Raw genomic sequence first — 17493 nt, 5'->3', positions numbered from 1 at the left:
CACTACGGACAATTTCCCACAGCCAATTCACTTAACCAGCACATCTTTGGACTGTTGGAGGAAACTGGAGCACCCGGAGGAAACACACAATGACACAGGGAGAACGTGCAAACTCCACACAGACAGTCGCCCAAAAGGTGGAATTGAACCCAGGTCCCTGGTGTAATGAGGCAGTAGTACTAACCACTGAGCCACCGTGCCACCTTAACTCCGTCTCAACTCTGCTGGATACCTTGAAAAATTCCAGTGGACATGGCAAGCACATTATTTCCTTGCCATAAATCCAGGCTGAATCTGTCTGATCCTGTCATTGTTTTCCAAGGGCTCTGCTGTTAAATCTTTTATAATGGAATCAAACATTTTCAGAAACCTCCTGGAAACCTCAGTACCAATACCCCTTTATCAACAGCATGTGTTAAACATGATTGCCCTTTCACAACACCTTCTAAAATTTTCCCTATGGTTATGGTAACAAATACCCACTGCCAGTGGATGAAGCCTACACATCATAATGAGATATAAAATAAGGCAGAACAAAATAGCAGACAAAAACACATCTCTCACAGAATGCCAGTGGTGCAGTGTCACCTGCTCCTGATGCACATGTTCCGTCTGTCACCACTGCATACATCAGATCGGGCTTTTTGACAGCAAACCCAAGGAAAACGACGGGCCCAGACAGCTGTGCACTCTGATCCTGTGCAGACCACCTGGTGGAGGAGATACTTGTTGCATTTTCGACCTCTCCTTGCCACAAGTCAAAGTCCGCACCTCCTTCAAGAAGACTACCATCGCCGCAGGACCAAAGAAAATATATGCAACGTCCCTCAACGACAACCACCCAGTAGCTCTAGGCTCCATAATCTTTGACAGGCTGGTCATGGCCCACATCAATTTAGGCCTCCCAGCCTGCTTCAATCTCCTGCAATTTGCCTATTGTGAAACAGGTCCACAGCAGACACAATTTCCCTAGCTCTATACTCATCCTTGGAACATCTGACTAACAAGGACATTGATATCAGACTCCTATACATCAACTACAGCTCCGCTTTCAACACCATAGTCCCTACCAGGCTGATCTCAAAACTCTGTGATCTTGGGCTCGTCTCCTCAGCTTCCTGACCTCAGGCTACAATCAGTAAGGATAGATGCCAGCAACTCTTCCACGATAGCCCTCAATGCTGGAGCCCCCCAAAGATGGATCCTCAGCCCCCTAATGTACTCCCTGCACACACACGACTATGTAGCCAAACTCCAAATGAACGCCATCTACAAGTTAACAAAGTGTGAAGCTGGATGAACACAGTAGGCCAAGTAGCATCTCAGGAGCACAAAAGCTGTCGTTTCGGGCCCAAAACGTCAGCTGTGTTCATCCAGCTTCACACTTTGTTACCTTGGATTCTCCAGCATCTGCAGTTCCCACTATCACTCGCCACCTACAAGTTTACAAGTTTGCTGATGATACCACCATGGTAGGAAAGATATCATACAACGATGAGTCAGAATACAGAAAAAAAGAGAGAGATAGAGGAATTGGTATCTTGGCGCAATGATAACAACCTCTCTCTCGATGTCAGCCAAGCAAAAGAACTGATCATTGACTTCAGGAAGGGAGGGAGGAAACGCCCCCATCTACATCAATGGAGAGGGTCGAGAGCTTCAAGTTCCTCAGAGTGATGATAACCAACAACCTGTCCTGGACCTTCCACGTAAATGCGACACTCAAAAAGACACAACACTGCTTCTTCTTCTTTAGGTGGTTTAAGAAATTCAGCATGTCCATATCAACCCTCCCCAAGTTTTACGGATGCACCATTGAAAGTATTTTAACTGGGTGCATACAGGCCTGATACAGCAACTACTCTACCTAATACTTCAAGAAATTACAGAAAGTTGTGTGCACAGCCCAGACCATCATGGAAACCAGCTTTCCATCTATGGACCCCATTTACACTGCTTGTTGCAGTGGAAAGGTTGCCATCATCAAAGACCCCTCCCAACCCTGTCATTCAACCTTTTCCGTCAAGCAGAAGATATAGATGCTTGAACACACATAACAAGTGGTTCAAGAACAATTTCTTCCCTGTCATCATTTGACTGATGAAAGGAGTCTCTAACTTCAAATAATGTTGATCTTGCTTTGTACACCTCCTGTGCAGCCGTAGCCTTATGTGTCTCACAATGTATAAGCAGTCTATGATCCGTTCTGATGAAGGGTCTAGGTCCGAAACGTCAGCTTTTGTGCTCCTAAGATGCTGCTTGGCCTGCTGTGTTCATCCAGCCCCACACTTTGTTATCTCAGATTCTCCAGCATCTGCAGTACCCATTATCTCTAATGATCTGTACGTCTTTCAGGCGTGTAGCTTCCTACTTTCGGTCTACCTCCCTTATTGAATAAAGAAGTTACTTTCATTATATTCCAATCCAATGAACACTTCCCCAAACCTAGGGAAAATAGCAAATTTGTAACCAATATGACAAGTGCCTGGCTCACTCGTGGTCTAACCCACCTTTTTCTGAATACTGACTAAACCAGATCACCGTAAGGCCATAAGATATCGGAGCAGAATTAAGATCCCCGGCCCTTCAAGTCTGCTCCACCATTCGATCATGGTTTCCTTTCAAAAAGCCACTTACTCCTGAATATTTAGTTCTCAGCTTTGATCACTTTGAAAGGAAAGAGGAGGGTGGGGTAGCATTGTGGTATAAAATGAAATAAGTCTGGGATAAGAAGAAATAACCTTGAATCGAAAGACGCAGAAATTATACGGATGGAGGTAAGAACTAAAACAGGAAAGATGACACTGGTAGGAGTAGTCAATAGGCCGCCTAACAATGAGACAGAGAATAAATCAGTAGATAATGAGGACATGTAACAAAAGCAGTACATTAATTGTGGGTGACTTTAACCTACATATAGACTGGGAAAATCAAATTAGCAAAGAGAGTAGTGAGGAAAATTCATACAGTGAATTCATGTTAGTTTTCCAGAACAATATGTTGTGACTTAATGTGAAATGAGGCAGGTTTAGTAAATGTTTAAAAAGAAAACCTTGGAAACAGTGACCATAACATCGGAGACGTTAGCACTCAGTTTAGGATTGGGAAACATGGGTCAGAAATAAGTGTGCCAAGCTCTGGTGCCTTGCTCCCACTATTCCGTTTAAAACCCTCTCTACTTGTCTAGTTTAGTGTCTGACTGAAACATTGGCTCCAGCACAGTTCAGGTGTAGACCGTTGCAACGATGTAGGACCCTCTTTCCACATTACTGGTGCCTGTGACCCATGAAACAAAACCCATTTCTCCCATACCAGCCCATTAGCTCAGAATGACTCGAGATTGGACTTCATTCTGCTTAGAACACAGGAAGAAAAGCAAAGTTCAAAGCCAGAAACAAACACCCAAACAAATTGCAAATTCTACATGGAGTGCTGTTGCTGCAATACTCCAGGCCTTAGCACTTGTACTTTCACATTCTACAACAGGGGTAACTGTGCACCTATCTGTCACAGGCCATCACAAAGACATCTCGTTGGCTCTCAAGTGAACGCAACACTCCATCTCATGACTTGGAACCATATGATCAACAGCCTACCCCTGCTTCCCGTCCTTATAAATACCATGCCCAACACACCAGTCAACTGACAAAAACCCACAAACTCGCACAAGGATTTCCCTTACCCATTCCTTAATGATCTGTGCAACAACCCCATTCCATAAGCCATCTTGGTGTCCACTATGGAGCAATCTTCCCAACAAGGCCATCCAGCAGACAACACTCAGATCAAAGAATGGGAAACACAGCAAGTGACTAACAGCTCCATGTGACAAACCCGATCTGTTAAATGGCAGGCTGTGAACCAGCAAGGTGAGTGTGGTTCTTGCGAAACAGGTTGAAGATGGCCAGGGCCCTGTATGCCAAACTCAACTACCAAAGTCTCAGCGCAAATCCTTCATACACTTGATACGAGAAAGAAACAATGCAGGATTTTACTGTGGCATCTCTCCTCTACAGATCAAATGGTGGAGGAATCACCACAAACTCAACAAATGAGGAGACAAATGCTTGGTTTGGGATTTGCATTTGCTGACTAAACTAAAGGCTCACTAACTCAGATGGTGTTGTTTTGGTTCAAGTCAAGCTCCAGAGTCATCAGATAATCAAGACCAACACTCTCATGTCATACTGAATGAGTGCTACACGATCAAAGTGCCATCTTTCAGTAGCGATGATGTTTGCCCTCACTGTCTGTGGGACATTGTTGTGTTCAAATTGATTGCCAGGTTTCCTACATGATAGTGGTGACTGCATTTCAAAAAAATATGATTGCTTTTGGGATCTCCCCGGATATAAGTATAAATGCAAGATTTTCTTTTCACTTCATCATTGATAAAAGCTGACTGACTTGTTTGAAATTGAAACCGTCTTCAGTTGCTTCATCAATGACCTTCCCTTCACCATGAAACTGGGGATGATCACTGATAATTGTTCAGCAACATTCGCAACTCCTCAAACACTGAAGCAGCCCACATTCTAATACAGCATGACCTAAATATACCTAAGCCTGGATTGAAAAAAGACAAATAACATTCACAACATACAAGTACCATCTCCAACATGAGTGATTTGGACCATTACCTCTTGACATTCAATGGCTTTATCATCACTGAATCCCACATTAATCACAACCTGGCAATTACCACTAACCAAAACCAAACTGGATTAACCAAATAAGTACAGCACTTACAACTGTAGTTCAGAGGCTAGGAATTCTGCATCAAGTAAATCACCTCCCATCTCTCCAAAGCCTGTTCACCATCTACAAGGTATAGTCAGGACTGTGGAGGAATACTCCCCACTTGCCTGGATGGCTGTAGTTATAGCAAGTTCAACACCATCCAGGACAAAGTGACTGACTTGATTGATATCACATCCATAAATAGCTCCTTCTACCATTGATTATCATTAATAGCAATCTGCATCATCTACGGGATGTATCACCAGGCCTCTTTAGACAACACCTTCCAAATCCACAAGCACTTCCATTTAGAAAGACAAGGCCTGCAGATACACGTAAACACCACCAGATTAGAGTTCACCTCCAAGCCACTCACTATCCTGATTTAGGAACATTTCATCATTCCTTCAGCATCACTGGGTCAAAATCCTGGAACACTCTTCCTAACAGTAATGCAGGTCTACCTACGCCTCAAGGGCTGCAATGGCTCATGAAAGCAGCTCAGCACCACCTTCACAAGACCAAGCAATGATGGACAAGAAATGCTGGCCTGGCCAGCAAACACCCACATTCCCTCGGATGAATAAGAAAGGCAGTCTGACCTGCTGAGTATTTCCATTATTTTGTTTTCATCTGCAATAAATGACGGTCTTGCCCTCGCTGTCCATTAAAATTAGTTCATGGAAAATTTTGATTAACCACAAATCCTTTTTTAAATAAGAACCAAAAGAACTGCAGATGCTGTAAATCAGGAACAAAACAAAGTTGCTGCAAAAGCTCAGCAGGTCTGAGGAAGGGTCACTGGACCCAAAACGTTAACACTTTTTTTCTCCTCCACAGATGCTGGATGTGGAGGAGAAAAAAAGTGTTAACGTTTTGGGTCCAGTGACCCTTCCTCAGACCTGCCGAGCTTTTCCAGCAACTTTGTTTTTGAATCCTTTTTTAAAATCTAACAAATGATGAAACTTTTAAATAAAGCATCAACGATTATAAATTTTGAGCATTTAATTAAAATAAAATTTTTCTATTAATAAGCATGTACTATTCATCATTCAAGCACATCACCTGAATAGGGCTCAGCTTTCGCCTAGCCAAACAAATATTTATAATAAATGATATCGTTATTGGTCTTTGATTGCTGATTCAGGGTCCATAAGCTATGCATGTGGTTTGAATTATCTTCCATAATACTCTTAACGGAGCGAAAAATAACTACAGCTGTAACTCATAATTACAGCCAGAGTGCCTCACTTCAAATATCCTTTAATTTAAATATCTATGTCCATTGTAAGCAATTCCCAGCAGCTTGGGATGGGGAATGATTCTCTTCATAGATTAATTTGTTCTATATTTAACTTGGATTATTAAGGCTGTACACTTGCCACTGCCATGCTGTGTTAGCACATTGCAGAATGATATATCGAACTGGATTCTAACTGCTGCTATGGAGCATGGGGCATTTTGTCCTGAATCCCTTTCACCAGCAAAATGTAGCTTTCAAATAAATTATGCTAGTTGTACGTCACAGATTTCATTTCTGAACTACCGTCAATATTGGAGCATGGGTCATTTTTTTCTTAAAATATTTTTAAATACAGTGTTGCCTTTTCCAATGAAGGTTAACTCCAAATACATGCAAACCATCAAAGAAACTATAGCAGCAGTTGCCAGGTCACTGGGACAGCTATGGGTCAATTGGTGAACATCCTGCATAATGGATGTCAGTTCAGGCAGTTCTATGCAGTAGATGATTATCGTTATAACACAATGTGAGGCAGAGTCTTTAAGTAAGTGACAAGAGCAGAAGGCTGGGTATAGAAAACTTCACAAAGTTGGTACTTCCTTGTTTGGGATCACAGGAGAATGACTTTTGTGTTTCCTACACTAACAAGGCTAAAATTGGCTCATTTATCCCAATGGCTAAATCAAAGTACCACATGTAGGGGCATCCTTTATATATCCAGTATGTCTAACAGGTGTCCATGTATTAGAACTGTGTGACCAACTAATAATACTTAAAACGGTAAGAAGTAACAACAAACTTTTCAATTAATCACACAGATCTCTGATTGTGCAAGTAATGCCATTTTGTCAGCATACTGTAAGTTTGCTATGTTTTACATCCAACTGTTAACTCTGGAAATATTCCTAATTGACAAATATTTGTTGTCTGTGTAGATTGAAGGGTGTTGGAGCAAGTTCTTCTCTCCTCACTTACAACATGCCAGTCATCCTTCTAACCTGATATACATCATTTGGTCCCCTATAGGCATGGAATAATTTTCACATCCTTACTGTCAATTCCAGTAACATATTTATCAATGTTTTATTGGTGATAAACACAATCTAGGAAACAGACGTAAGTGTTTTGTTTACTTCTCAATTCTTCTTGAAGGTTGTTCTTAAAGGTTTAAATAAATAACAACCTTGTGGTATTCTAAGAACAGAGCGTTACATTCAAATTCAGAAAAGGCCGCACAAGATGTTATGGATCAAGTAGTCTTGTAAGGTAGAATATGGTTTGAGTATGACTGAAAAAAGTTTAGAAAATTAGTGAAGATCAAAGTTGAAGGTATCACACTGGAACAAGTAGATATGTTTATCTATTTAGAAAAAATGCCAACATAAGATAGAAGATGTTTTGCAGAAATGAAAAGAAAACTGAGACAGGCAGGCATAATATTGTAAAAATTGACTGGGTGTAAACAGCAAGAAAATTCAAATTTTAACAAGAAACATGGCCAAAAAATAAAGATCTGTTGAAGCAAACAGAAAACTGCAAAAAATGGAAGCAAAAATGTGTGCTTATTATTTCAGAGACAAACCACAAGTCAAATTAAGAGGTTCTTGAACATTGCAAATGCAAAAGAAATCTAAAAATGACATGAGAGGAAAATGTTAGTAGTTTCGCCATTTGATCAGCACTGCAAAGCTTGAAATTTCTTCTGGAGAACAGTACAGAGAGGCCACCCAGGACATAGTCAGATGCAAGATGTGAGTGGCTGTAAGAGCTACAGTGGGTGTGACAGGATGGCGCTGGGCAGACAAGGATGTAAGCCAAGACAGCTTGGCAGGGGTAATTACAGGCACAGTCTAGAACTAGGGAGTCACTGATTAAAATAAAGGGGTTATCTATTTAAGGCAGAGAGCAGGAAAATTTTTGGTTGCCATCACAGATAGTCGTGAGTCTTTGGAATTCTCTTTCTCTTACCAGGATGTTGCCTGGTATGGAGAGAAGGTCTTATGAAGAAAGGCTGAGGGACTTGAGGCTGTTTTCATTAGAGAGAAGAAGGTTAAGAGGCGACTTAATAGAGACACACAAGATGATCAGAGGATGAGATAAGGTGGACAGTGAGAGCCTTCTTCCTCAGATGGTGATTGCTAGCACGAGGCGACATAGTTTAAAATTGAGAGGTGATAGACAATAGGACATATGTCAAAGGTAGGTTCTTTACTCACAGAGTAGTAAGGGCATGGAATGCCCTGCCTGCAACAGGCAACTTAATGGGCATTTAAACGGTCATTGGATAAACACATGGACGATAACGGAATGGAGTAGGTTAGATTGGTTTCACAGGTCGGCGCAACATTGAGGGCTGAAGAGCCTGTACTGCGCTGTAATGTTCTATGTTCTATGTTCTCAGGAAGCAGTAGAAGCAGAGAATTTGGATATTTTAAAGGCAGAGATAGCTAAATTCTTGGTAAGCAAGCAGGTGAAAGATTATCTGGGAGTCAAGTATGAAGTAATCAGATCAATCATGATCTTATTGAATGATAGTACAGGCTTGATGGGCCAAGTGACCACCTCCTGCTCTTAATTCACATGATCGTAAGCAGCAGCCACTGAGGATCAGTATCTGCCCAATTTCAACAGCCTCTTCAACACAGGGCTGCTGTATTGGGAAATAAGACTGTTATTCTACAAACCTAAAATCTAAACAATTTACTTCCAAATTTTTGCTGTGAATACAGATTTCTCGCACCAACTTTAACCAAGTGAGCAGTTGGGTAACATGGCCATATTTATATCTGCAGTGACTGTATATTGGATAGAACAAAGTGTATAAGCATAATCTCACTCAGCCTCAGCTTCCACATACCAACTCCAAACAATGAAGAGATCAGAAACCCATCGTTTATTCCAGCATGTCTAATAGAACATAGAACATTACAGCACAGTACAGGCCCTTCGGCCCTCGATGTTGTGCCGACCTGTCATACTGATCTCAAGCCCATCTAACCTACACTGTTCCATGTACGTCCATATGCTTATCCAATGACGACTTAAATGTTCCTAAAGTTGGCAAATCTACTACCGTTGCAGGCAAAGCGTTCCATTCCCTTACTACTCTCTGAGTAAAGAAACTACCTCTAACATCTGTCCTATATCTTTCACCCCTCAATTTAAAGCTATGCCCCCTCGCACTCGCCGTCACCATCCTAGGAAAAAGGCTCTCCCTATCCACCCTACTAACCCTCTGATTATTTTAAATGTTTCAGTTAAGTCGCCTCTCAACCTTCTTCTCTTGAATGAAAACAGCCTCAAGTCCCTTAGCCTTTCCTCTTAAGACCTTCCCTCCATACCAGGCAACATCCTAGTAAATCTCCTCTGCACCCTTTCCAAAGCTTCCACATCCTTCTTATAATGCGGTGACCAGAACTGTAAGCAATACTCCTAGTGCGGCCGCACCAGAGTTTTGTACAGCTTCACCATAACCTCTTGGTTCCGGAACTCGATCCCTCTATTAATAAAAGCTAAAACACTGTATGCCTTCTTAACAACCCTGTCAACCTGGGTGGCAACTTTCAATGATCTGTGTACATGGACACCGAGATCTCTCTGCTCATCTACACTACTAAGAATCTTACCATTAGCCCAGTACTTTGCCTTCTGGTTACTCCTACCAAAGTGCATCACCTCACACTTGTCTGCATTAAACTCCATTTGCCACCTCTCAGCCCAGCTCTGCAGCTTATCTATGTCTCTCTGCAACCTACAGCATCCTTCGTCACTATCCACAACTCCACCGACCTTAGTGTCGTCTGCAGATTTACTAACCCATCCTTCTACGCCCTCATCCAGGTCATTTATAAAAATGACAAACAGCAGTGGACCCAACACCGACCCTTGCGGTGTCTCAGTAACATTAAATAATGTTACCACCCATCCCAAATTAATTCTCTTTCACAAAAATTGAACAAGTTCTAATGTGTTTGAGGGCATATATTTGCCAAGTCATAAAAATAATTAATAATTGAGAAAAAACTTCTTAAGTGTTGATCATTTCTAATGCAAGCAATATGAGGGTTTCAAAAGTCCAACATTAACAAGGCTTAACTTTACAGCAATTTTGCTGAGCCTCTCAGTGAAGGCTACATAGGAACCTGTGCACTCAAAACAAACCCAATTCAGTAACTTTACTGGATTCCTTTCAGCTGCTTGGCATAATGCATCAAGCATAGCATTTGTGTCCCAAAAGTAATGAATCCGGATACATGAGAACTTTAATAAGGTGATTTCAATATTCCATTAGTGCTCTAGTCTGCAGAAACCTCTTAATTATTGCTCCCAAATTATAACAGTGTCATTAGAATGATTATCAGCCACACTAAAACATTTACTCATTTCTGAATAACTCAGTGAAGGTTTGCAATAGCAAAGGCGTCAAAGAAATCTCGCACATCACTGTAAATGAATGATGCACACAGAATATATCTTCATGAACATCACGTTCAATAACCTCTCTCATATGATATCAAAAACATTTATAAACTATCAACACCTTCAGGAATATTTGAGGTGACTGGCATATATGATTGTAAGGAGAAGGCATGTGATCAAATGACAATGAATAGAATAAAAAGTAATTCTGGCATGGTTTGTTTGAACAGAGTGGTGAGAAAGGGCTTGCCTGAAGCATAAACACAACATAATCAGCTGGGCTAAAAAAAAGTCCTTTTCTGATTTGTATAATCTGTATATTTTTTGACAACCTTTACCTAAATAAAACTCAAAACGTATGCAGGGAAGAGAAAGCTGGCATCAGAGCCACCAACATCACTATTGCTAACCTGACAGCAGAGGTGATTTCAGTTTGACTTCTTTTCAAACTTAAAAATGGAGTATGTCAGTTCCATTGTGCACTTCTCATTGGACCTAGGTCTCACCTCCCCCTCGGCAACTGGATCCTCAGCATCCTGACCCACAGACCGTAATTAGGGAAGAAAGACAAGAGCACTTCCTCCATGATAATCCTCAACACTGGAGGCCCCGAAAGATGCATCCTCAGCCCCCTACTGTACTCCCTGCACACACACGACTGTGTAGCCAAACTCCAAACGAATGCTATCTACAAGTTTGCTGACGACACCACCATGGTAGGACACATATCAAACAACGAAGAGTCAGAACAGGAAGGAGATAGAGGGTTTGGTGTCATGGTGCAGTGGTAAAAAGAAAATTCTCTCAATGTCGGTAAAACAAAAGAACTGACCCTTGACTTCAGGAAGGAAGAAGGCTGAGGTGGGAAGAGTCCAGAACGTCAGGTTCCTTGGAGTGACAATAACCAACAACCTGTCTTGGGCCTCCCACGTAGATGCAACAGTGAAGAAGCCACAGCAACATCTCTCCTTCCTCAGGCAGCTTAGAAAATTTGGCACGTCCACAAGAACCCTCCCCAACCTTTACAGATGCACCATTGAGAATACACTGTGCAGGTGCATAGCAGCCTAGTACGGCAACTGCTCTTCCCAGGACCGCAGGAATTAACAGAAGGTGGTGTGTACAGTCCAGACCATCACGGAAGCCAAACTTCCATCTGTGGACTCCACTTACACCTCACTGCTGCAGAAAGGCTGCCAATTTCATCAAAAACCCCTCCGGCCCCAGCAATGCTGTCTTCCAACCTCTTCCATCAGGCATCAGATATGGAAGCTTGAACACATGAACCAACAAGTTCAATAACAGCTTTTTTCCTGCCATTAGTAGATTGAAGAATAGACTCTCTAACTTCAAATAATGCTGATCTTGTTAATGTTGATCTCGCTCTGCACGCTGCCCGTGCACCATAACCTGTATGTCTCACTCTAAGTACCCTTCGATTTCTATGTCCTTGTTCACCATAATCAGCCCGAGCTACTCACAAAACAAAGCTTTTCACTGTACCTAGGTACATGCGGCTACAATAAATCAAAGCAGATCAAGGGTACAGGTAGCACCAGCAAGACTACATTTTTGCCCATCCACTGTTGTCCTGCAAGTGAGCATCTGTGGGGTGACTTCAGATGGTATCAAGGATTGTGCACTAGTGTAAGATTAGAGCACATGTGAGGCAAGTAATGTTCCCAGAGTAGATCACCAATTCCTGTCACACCTTCGCACAATGAATAGTATAGGCTTAAAGTTTCAAATAAAAAAGCACTGCTCAATAGACCCAAAGGTTCCTTAAGCAAAAAATTCCCAAATTAATGGCTATCGACTGAACCACAGACAGCTTTCAGTAGGAGATCAGCTGACTTCTAATGACGATGTCTCCACAAAAGGAATATGGTCATTGACCATGATAATAACTGGTACAATTCTGGTAATGACAGCAGTTTAAGTCACGACAAGTTTGTGTCCACTATACTCATAGTGTAAGTGCTCCTTTTCATATATTTAATATGGAAGCCAACCTGATTCCAAAGAAACACGAAATGCAGGTTGTGATCCCAAAACACGCAGAACCTCTGAAAATTAATGTAATAGGAATTAAACCGATCCAGTCATATTGGTCATTAGTATTTATTCCGGCCTATTTTTAAACTTGTCAGTTCTTACAATGCTGTTAGCTGGCGTATAAGTTGGAAACATAGCAGGAATGTGTTATTCACTTAGCACTAACCTCCAGGCACCAGTCCCAGTCAGAGCATCAGAGGCCCCATCGTCTCCTGTGGAGTTAGAACTGAATGATGGGATCTTCTTGATTCAATACAAGTCCCTAAAACAGAAATCTCCTCCAGCTGCACATCCCCACATTGGTCATCATTCTGACAATGGGTTTGCAGTGTTTTCGACATCATGCATGGATTCTCTTTCTATTCCTACATCTTTCCTTCTCACCCTAAATTCATTGATTTAATTGGCTCTCTTCTAAAATCTTCTCTCTTCAACTAGGTCCTTCTTATTCTTTCCGCATCCTATCAGTTTCCCTTTCTCTTCCCTCTTGCTCACAGTCCAGCTGTATGAAGTCCTTCAAAGTATCGGATACAGCCTGCAGAAAGTTTGAATATTTTAATTGCTGGATTTTCTGACTTAAAATGTGTGACAAGCAGGGACAAGGGGTGAGAATGAATTGTGACAATTGTTTTTCTGACTGCACATTAAGGAGCAAGTAGCTTAACAAAAGTTACTATGAGAAGTGTACAGGATAATGTCTTTGTGTTACTCAACACATATTACCAAAAGAAAACACAAAGGTTCAGACTCCCAAAGCAGAAAGATAGCATTTTAGGAGTCTGAATCAATGTGTAACTCTGAAAATCCATTTACTGCTTGAACCACTAGCTAGTTGTTGCAGTGAAAATGATCAAACATCACTTCAAAAATTAACTCATCAATATTTCATCTCCTGCACTACAGGTCAATCCAATGATGCAGTAACTTTCCTTATTTACCACCAAAAGCAAGAGAACATATGCTGCCTTTGCAGGAATTACTTTGCTTCGGACAGTCAAGATTTCAGATCATAGCAAAATTTCAAAACTCACATTACTACCATCTTCTCCCACATCCCGTACTTATCCACACATGAAGCAGAATCCAAAGACAAGTGCCCAGGGGCAAGAACAGAGGTTTTACATTAAGCTGTAATAAATAAGCCATATCAGCTTGTCACGCCAAGACCCTGGAGCATAGCTTTGTTAAATTCCCCAGCTTCACCTAGTGACGCTAGTTAACATTGTGCAACAAATGAGTCTTCCACTTTCTTTCCAAATTGTAATTTTCTTTTAAATAACAGAAATCTAATCAGCCTTTAGAACTTATAAAGATAGTTATGACAATGGATTGAATCTCACTCTTAGGTGGTGTCAGTTCCAACAAGTTACATGGAAGACTTCTCTCCACGGGGCGTACCGAAATGTCTAGACGTTTCTTACAAAGCTTGCCTCATTAACTACCAACTCCACCCTTATGGCATCCCTCAAATCCCAATTCTAGACCAACTCTACCATTCGCCATAAACAGAACAAATTGCCATTGCTGGGATATCCCAAAATGGACAGGAATCCCTGGCACTAATGCCTTTTTTAAAAAAGGCTGTTGTGCATCTGGTGCTATCAAGCAGCACCCGTTCAGAAATAACCTGCTCAGCGACGCCCAGTTTGGGTTCTGCCAGGACCACTCAGCTCCTGACCTCATTACAGCCTTGGCTCAAACATAGACAAAAGAGCTGAATTCCAGAGTAAGGGGAAAGTGACAGCCCTTGGACATCAAGGCTGCATTCAACCAAGTGTGGCATCAAGGAGCCCTTGAAAAACTGAATCAATGGGTATCAGGGGACAAACTCTCCGGTGGTTGGAGTCATACCTGACACACAGGAAGATGGTTGTGGTTGTGGCAGGTCAATCATCTCAGCTCCAGGGTATCTCTGCAGGAGCTCCCCAAAGTAGTGTCCTAGGCCCAACCATCTTCAGCTGCTTCAGCAATGACCTTCTCTCAATCATAAGTTCAGAAGTGGGGATGTTCACTGATGATTGAACAGAGTTCAGCACCATTCGTGACTCCTCGGACACTGAAGCAGTCCGTGTTCAAGTGCAACAAGATCTGGGCAATATCCAGGTTTGGGCTGACAAGTGGCAAGTGACATTCGCGCCACACAAATGCCAGGCTATGACCATCACCAATAAGACACAATCTAACCACCAACCCTTGACATTTAATGGTGTTACCATCACTGAATCCCCCACTATCAACAACCTGGGAGTTGCCATAGATCAAAAACTCACTGGACTCACCACATTAATACAGTGGGTACAAGAGCAGGCCAGAAGCTGGGAATACTGTGGTGAGTTACTCACCCCCTGATTCCTCAAAGCCTGTCCACCATCTACAAGGCACAACTCAGGAGTGTGATGGAATACTTCCCATTTGCCTGGATGAGTGCAGCCCCAACAACAGTCAAGAAGCTTGACACCATCCAGGACAAAGCAGCCCGCTTGACTGGCAATACGCTGACAAGTATCCACATGGAATACCACCACCTCAAAGTTCCCCTCCAAGCCACTCGCCATCCTGACTTGGAAATATATCGCCATTGCTTCACTGTTGCTGGGTCAAAATCATGGAATTCCCTCCCTAAGGGCATTGTAGGCCAACCTATAGTGCATGGACTGCAGCGGCTCAAGAAGGCAGCTCACCACCAATGACTAGGGATGGATAAGAAATGTTGGCCAGCCAGCTACACCCACATCCCACAAATGAATAGAAACAAAAGCTTATCAGAGTTTGTATTTCAAATTAATTGCTCTTTTTGTGGAGGCATTTAACAGTTAACTGGGTCAAGTCTTTTTGGAACCAGAATTTTAAAATCAATCTGTGTCAAAGACTAGTTGACTGGGGGCTTCCTGAAAGATTAGTAGAAGTTTGCTCAAATTGTGCAATTTTATGGCAAGGCAAAACAAAACAATAAGCCATTAGTTCAGCAGAAGCTAAGAATGAGAAAATGTTTCTTTAAATTAGTTAATAGCTTTTGGTTCAGTTTGAAGGTGACCTGACTGTAGTCAGATGTAAAAACAGTTTCTCATGAGCAGTTAAGGGAATATGGTTAACTTTCAGTATAAAGATCTCAGCTGTGACACAAACAAAAAGGATTTGCAGCCACCAAGACTAGAACTAGACAGAGGCAGTTAAGTCAATCTACAATTTTGATTAGGGCGGGAAGATTTCTCTGAATTTCCATCAATTGCAATGTGATCATGTCAGAGAGAATGTGGGATTTTGTTTTGTCAGGTGTTTAAGATCTATTAAACAGTGTTATATTTAGAAAGATAGGTTTCTTTTCGTTTATTTCTATTGTCTAATAAGCTTCTCTTTAATTGATTTGCAGCCTTGTGTTCCTATGTTTCAGTGAAAGACCGTCACATTAATTAAAAGCTAAATATATAATCTATCGAGCCAGATTTCATTCTGGATTCTGACATGTACAGGAGTTACATCAACTGGTATCATAACAACATTAATTCAACCCAACAGAGGAATACAGGGACAGTTATAGGCCATTCAGCCCCTTGAGCCTGTTCAATCATTTGGTGAGATCACGGCTGATCTGTGGTCTAACTTCATCTTCCTGCCTTTAGTCCATATCCTTTAATACCGTCACTTAACAAAAAACCTCCGATTTAAAATTAATATCTGATCCAGCACCCACTGCCATTTGTAGAAGAGTGTTCTAAATCTTTCCCACCATTTGTGTATAGAAGTGCCTCCTAATATCTCTCCTGAATTGTCTGGCCCTAACCTTTAGACCATGTTCCCTAGTTCTAGAGTGTCCAACCAGTGGAAATAGTTCATATGTATTTACCCTGTCATTTCCTCCAATCACTTGCAACAATGCTCTCAAGGTTTCAACATCTTCCAAATATTATCTAGCTGTCTCAACCTCAGTTCCATGCTGGAAAAATGTTTAAAGTTGCTTTTTAATGCAAGAGAAATGCTTTGCTAAACATTTGCCAATATTGCAATAAAGGCCTCCAAACCCAAAATTACTGCTCAAGTTAAATTGCCTGATCATGTCAACATTACCTGTAGATCTAACATTCCTGAATGTGATAAGTGATTTGACACTTCTCAGAAATCAGCATTTTTGCTACCTCTGGGACTTTTTAATGCCAAACTGTGGTAATCAGTCTGAGCATTATACTGCAAGCACCAACAAAGACATTTGCAAAATGTACCCAATTGAATATCTTAGAAGAGTAATGTGTTGTTTCGTTCCTTTTGTTGCTGAGCAGAGAGTTTGGAGTGTTATTTAGCAAAAGAGCTTGCCCTGCACATTCTATAATAACAGTTAATAATCTATCAACAGCATCAACATTGCAACACCGGCTACGTACAATTTCACTTGCATGTCATAACAGTTTATTGAAATTTTATTTATTTAATCACAATAAGTTGAATAGATTTATTCTTTCCCCTCTGGTTATAGTAACTTTATATAATAATTCCTCAGTTCCATTATTTAAAAAGAAAACTAAATTGCTTTCCTTATCTGTAATTCATCTAGAAAAACCAGCATGGCCTCCATGACAAAATCCACGGCGATGCTAATTGACCTGGATGAAAAGGGACAGTTAGCTCCCCACAAGTTGCCTGTTCCTGTTATAGTTCAGCAGTCAGTTGGGCACCCCCTTGCAGGAGCCAGGTGATTGTGGGTTCAAGGTCCCAATCCAAGACCGGAGTACAAAATCCAATGTTAACACTTAGGCCAGTACAAAGATCAGGCTAAACCGTCAGAGGTGTGTTTTATTTTTAAATGCAGTACTAGACCAAAGCCCTGTCTTTCCTCTAAAGTGTGTATAAAAGATTACATGTCACTCCTTATCTTCAAGATCCTACCCAATATTTATCCCCCAATCACTATCACGAATAGATTAAATGGTCTTTATTCCACTGCAGTTTGCAGGACTTTGCTACATACAAATTGGCTGCAATTTTCTTTTACATTGCAGCAGTGACTACATTTCAAAAGTATATCATCAGCTTTTAAGTGCTTT

The 17493-nt window shown here is 41.4% G+C and overlaps 1 protein-coding gene across 9 annotated transcripts in view; it reads right to left on the bottom strand.

Moving 5' to 3' along the window:
- disp1 (dispatched homolog 1 (Drosophila)) overlaps positions 1 to 17493 on the bottom strand; it is a 306264-nt gene that overhangs the window by 201763 nt on the left and 87008 nt on the right. Inside the window, exon 1 of one of the 9 annotated variants that reach the window (XM_059645137.1) lies at positions 13489 to 13518. The exons of the other annotated variants lie outside the window; for them this stretch is intronic. The gene's annotated coding sequence lies outside the window, so the exon portion shown is untranslated. Of the gene's footprint in view, positions 1 to 13488; positions 13519 to 17493 lie in introns of those variants that run through there. 9 annotated transcript variants of the gene reach the window in all.

This window comes from Stegostoma tigrinum, chromosome 4 (assembly GCF_030684315.1).
Source record: "Stegostoma tigrinum isolate sSteTig4 chromosome 4, sSteTig4.hap1, whole genome shotgun sequence".
Classification (NCBI taxonomy): Eukaryota; Metazoa; Chordata; class Chondrichthyes; order Orectolobiformes; family Stegostomatidae; genus Stegostoma; species Stegostoma tigrinum.
This window is presented reverse-complemented; position numbering and strand designations above follow the sequence as displayed.